The sequence below is a fragment of the Eublepharis macularius genome, chromosome 3 (genome assembly GCF_028583425.1).
Source record: "Eublepharis macularius isolate TG4126 chromosome 3, MPM_Emac_v1.0, whole genome shotgun sequence".
NCBI lineage: Eukaryota > Metazoa > Chordata > Lepidosauria > Squamata > Eublepharidae > Eublepharis > Eublepharis macularius.
The window spans coordinates 113,605,125-113,610,616 of record NC_072792.1 but is presented as its reverse complement, the minus strand read 5'-3'; the positions used below and the strand labels follow the sequence as shown (position 1 = coordinate 113,610,616).

Below are 5,492 nucleotides of genomic sequence, written 5' to 3'. Positions count from 1 at the left end.
GCACAAGGAAGTACAAGGTGGTTCTGATGGTGGGTGCTGTGTTGGAACCAAAGGGGTCGAAGCAGGTGTCATCAAAGGACCAATTGCAACCAGGACATAAATTCCTGCCAGTTGGGAGCTGGTAGTTGATAAGGAGGCGCATAAGGCCACAGTAGAACCGGGGCATTGGGCATTGACAGAACTGGTTGTGGTGACAAAGAAAACGGAGTAAGCTGCTGAGTTGGCTGAAAAGATTGTGTTGGTGCTCCCATCATGGGAACTGATTGAGTCGGTAAAAGTCCTCGGATCCGCCTGGGGAGGACTTGTTAATGGTTCCGTTGAGAAAACTTGCTCAATGTCATCAGCAATGCTCTCACCCTCATCCTCATGCTGAAGAGCAGGAGTACATGGAGGGGATGGGGTAGGTGGAGGTTGAAAGATCTCCTCCTCAATAATGAGGGATGGGGTTGAGGCTGCTGAGCAGTGTCAATCCTTGTGAGGAGTAGGTGGGCCACTTGAGGTGTTTAGTCTTTGCTTTAGCCTTCGGTCACCGGTTCAGAGGCAGCTCATTCTGATCTAACGTATTCAGGGGAATGGGTTTAGATGGGCCATTCTTTCCATTTGGAATTGGCTTGGTTCCTTTCGGATGGGTTCTGAAGAAGTGGTCAGAACTGAGCCTTGTTTGGGCATTTCGGATGGAACCGAGGTCTCTGAGCGAGAAGTCAGGGCCGACTCAGCAGAAGATTTAGCTGGTTTAGAGGATCCCGAGAGAACTATCTACCACATAGGTTCCTTGAGGCATGCTGCCCAATCACTGCATGCCTTAGGTGTAAAATGCTGACAATTGTGGGAGACCGCAACGTTATGGGACTCACCCAAACAGAGAAGGCATAGAGAATGTTCATCCGTATGTGTCTTTTTCATGTTGCACTTGGCTCACTTCTTGAAAAGTGCCTTCTGTGATATTATTCAAACTACTAATTCTAACTATTCCTAAAAACTACAACGATGAACTAGAAACACTATACTCTACTCTACTCTACTCTACTCTACTCTACTCTACTCTACTCTACTCTACTATACTATACTATACTATTAATACCTAAGAAAAAAGCTAAACTAACAACAAATGGAGCAAAGAGCAGAGCTATACAACCTCTCTCACTGGTGGCGAAAGGAGAACTGAGGGATGAGGGGACATTCCACATCTTGGCGCTGAATTCGGGTGGGAAAGGCTCCACACATGCATGGGAGACTGGGAACGCCCCCTCCAGAGCTTTAGATCTAAGAAAATCTCTCTCCGGAGTAGGACTACTCAAGCGTAATCCCAATGTGGCGCTGCACAGAGGAATGAAGACCAAATAGAAATTAGAAATTTAAAAGCAGACAATATTTAAAACATACAGGATTAACAAGCACACAGAAGTAGAACAAGCAGAGTCAAATCTCCTGAAACAATTTACTCGCCATTCACGCTGCCTAGAATAAGACTGTCTTGCATGTCTTCCAAAATATCACAACTGAAGATGCCCTAGGGATCCACTCTGGTAGGCTATTCCAAAGAACCAGATTCCTCATGGAAAAAACCCATGATCTGGCTGTAGCTGTATAGAAAGTTATAATGGAGGGCACTTTAAAGAGGAAGCATCTGAAGAATGGTTCAGGGGAACATACAGAGATCCAGATAAGGTTGAGGGATTTAGGCTGGTTAAAGTTTTTTTTTAATTTATTTAAAGGCCTTTATTTTAAATTTTTTACAAGTCTGTTCCCAAAACCTCAAACACGTAAAACTGAATTATTCACATCTTCCATTAGCCTCTTTTAGCAAACTGGCTAATACAATTCCCCCCCTCTCCTCTGCCACCCTAAAAAAGTGATCCATGCTTTTCAAGAGAGAGTTTCTTTGCACAGAATTTTAATTCTTCAGCACAGCTGGCTTCACAATAAAAAAGGAAGGAAGATGACAGCAGCTTCACCATAGTGCAGACAGCAGCAATTTTCACCTGAGGTTTCCCTCAGTTCACGCTGCACCAGGGCTCGTTTTTCCCAGGCTAACTCAGATGCCAGAATAGCCCGCTGAAGGCATCTTGAAGGGCTCGATGACAGGCAAGTGAGGAAGTGTGTCCACCAGTGAAATCCTGCAGGGAGGCAGCTCGGATGTAGTTTAGATACCCGTTTCCTCAGCAATTCAACCTGGGGAATTCAACCCATTCGACAAATGGACCAGGGGCCCATATGTCTCTATGTGCAATGGCTGATATTCATAGCGTACCTCTTTGATCTTTGGAACAGGCGCTAATGCAATTTGCTGACCCATTTTGATGCCTGTCAAAAACGCAACTGGCTTAACCAGTTTAGGAATCTCCAGCTACATTTCTAGTTGCATAGAGCGGTCTTTATGCTGGGCTACCAGTAAAGAGGCAGGCAGATGAGATCTTTCCAGTTTATCCAGAAGTTCCTGCTTGTTTTTCCTTTTTAGCATCTGCTGCATTTGTTCTTCCTTTTGTACAAGAAGCCGCTATTGCTCGTTCTCCTGCTGCTCCGCTTCCAGAGCCTCTTCCAGTTCCTTTAGCTCTCTGGATAGTTTGATCTTATTTTTCTGAATGACTTCTTTGTTCTCCTTCTGGTACGTCTCCATTTTCCTTTTTGTATTCTCAAGATCAATATTGTTGGTCAGGTTGAACACAATTTCTTTGACTTCTTCCAGGAAATCATTATATTCCTTTAGACTGTGAAAATCATCTTCACTTTTATTGTATATTTTCAGCACCTTCTTCCGTATTTCCGCCTCCTTGTCAACAGCCGAATCCTCAAAGAGCTGCACCCTGAAGTTGCTCTTCTGCAATGGGGTGCCACTCTCCTGGCAGTTCCCAGCTTCCTGGACAAACTGCAACTCCACGTCACTCTCGCATAGCATGTGAATCTTTTACTTTGGTGGAATGCACATGGAGAGAACATGTAGGGAAATAGAAGGAAGGGCATGATGCCAAGGATTTCTGACTTGTTTTCAGAAACATACTGTAGTTTATTTGATATCAGAAGATATATATATATATTGTTTTATGATAATGTAAATGTTTTGCAAAGTTTAGGTCATTCACTGTTTTGTAAAGTATGTCTATTATTATCAATTATTATCAGTTTAACACATGGGGTCCTGAAGCTGAGTTTGTGACAGGCTGATGGCCATTGACCACTGATCAACATTGTGCTGTATCTGGATCCTGCAGATGCAATAACTGTGCATTACGTAAACCAAGGCTGCAATCCTATGCATACTTACTTGGGAGTAATCACCACTGAATTCAAATGCATACTTCCACATAAACACCAAAAAGGTCAGGTTACAAGACTGTGGTTCTATATTTTAGTAAGACCAATTGAACCAAATGGGATTTTGTCCTCAGTAAAAATGTCTAGGAAAAGTTAGGTTGATAACATAGGTTCAAATGCAACCCTCATCCAGAATACACCAACATAAGTGCTATCAGTAGCTTCAGTGCATGCCAAGAGATGAATATAAAACTTTTTCTACACCCCCCCCCACCAATTTCAACCCTCACACATTTCTTAAAATCAGACAATGAAAGTTTATTCCAGTTTAAATCAACAGATTCTCTCCCCATTGCTGCAAACATTCTGCTTAGAAAGGAATAACTGATATCTAATTTACTGTCTCTATAAAGACTGGTTTATTGTCATTTAAATTACAGAAACAAATAGCTTCTCTTTCTCACACACCTACTCACTACTGTTCTCCTAGCCATCCTAGGAAATTAACTCTATCAAATACAAGAACTGATGAGCCAAACAAGGGAATTATTTTCACTTTAAAGGATTCTTTTGTGCTAAACAGAATATCTAAGGCACAATCAATGTGACATTTATTTAATACTGATGTTACTTGGAATATTATGTCTAGGCTGAATTAATGGTGTGTATAGTGTTTGCCCTACAGTCACACTGAAACACTGGCTTCCCTGATCTAAAGCATTTTTGCTTGGAAGTAAGTCATGCTGAGTTCAGGAAGACTTATTTGCATGTTAAGTGTGCTTAGGATTGCAGCCAAGAAGTCACTACTTTTACTTGTGATTTAATTAATAAAGTCCTGAACTGGATTTTAAAAGGACTGTAAGCTCAAGTATTATCTAACTAGATACTTGGTACAACAAGAAATAGAAGAGTAAGGAAATGGTGGTGTTAAATTTGAGACTGAACATAAGACGAAGGTTCCACATAAATTATAAATTTTGATGATATTGCAAGCCTCCTGGAGTCCTTGTTTAATTTCAAGTAAGTGAGAAACAGATAGGAAAGTGTACAAAATCCATGTGTGATGAACAGAGTAGCATTTTCATGGCTGGCCCAATCCTGAGAGCCACTTGGCACTACTGGCCACCTGCCAACATAGTCCCTATGGACATTCCACAGGGGAGAAAAATACCATGTGCACCTCCATAAGGCACAGGTTGCATAGCAAGCATGCCAGAATCCAGAGCAACCCTAAAAAGGCTCCACTGGGAATAATGAACTGTTAGCAAAACCAGAGAATCACCCGGAGGTTAAGAGACAAAATCCTGTATATCCTATGAAACATATTAAGTGTTTATTATTTTTGGTTTTTTAATATGTTAAACTGCAAAAGAGCTATCACATGCAATATATATATATGTACCTACAAAATACAAAAAAATCATATATCTAATAATCAAACCATTCCATTATACATTGTAATAAATAGTAATAAATAGATATTAAAACATTAAATCACAGTCCAACTGGTGAACAGTCAATAAACAAAACCGGTAAATATCCGTTGTTTCACTTGAATCTTTCAAATATTTTGTAGGTTCTTGTTGCTGATATAAACTGTGAATAGGAGTGACCTCCATGGTCCACTGCAAAGTAGGAGAGCACCGGAGCCAAATGCTGCATCAAACGTAAACGTTTCGTCATGGCATTGTTCTGTCAGCACTAACCAACATGCTGATGAGTTACTGTATTGTCTGTGACCAGTAAGTAAGATTTTACATCTTGTTTTTGTTGAATCTGCATGAAGGAGAACACAACACTGTAATTTTTAAAATGTTTTTATTACAGTTAATTTATACTAAAGCCTATGAAGAAGTTTTGATACAAAACGGGGACTTGATAATATGCTGGCAAAACCCGTTGGCTTTTTTATGTAGCATTTGGCTCTGGTGCTCTCCTACTCTGAGACTTCCTCCCCACACTTAGAGCAGACACAATCTCCTATAGAATCACCCCCAGCCTGCTCCCTTTGTGAACTGCACACAAGTACTCAGCAGAGTGAGTGAGAATGGGATGGGGGCTGAAGAGGTGTGGCCATGTCAATCTGTTTAAGGAGCCAGCTACAACACGATAGTTCATCGTGAACTACATCTTTTCATTCTTTAAGGTACCACTGGACTGTGTTATATTGTGCAGCTAAATGAAACAGAGGTCTAGTGGCACCATGACAGCTGACAACATTGATCCCAGAATGAATTTAC

General features: G+C 41.1%; 1 pseudogene; it reads right to left on the bottom strand.

Annotated features, from left to right (window-relative positions):
- Nucleotides 1-2,030: 2,030 nt before the first annotated feature.
- LOC129326259 (CDK-activating kinase assembly factor MAT1-like) lies at nt 2,031-2,896 on the bottom strand (annotated as a pseudogene).
- Nucleotides 2,897-5,492: the final 2,596 nt, after the last annotated feature.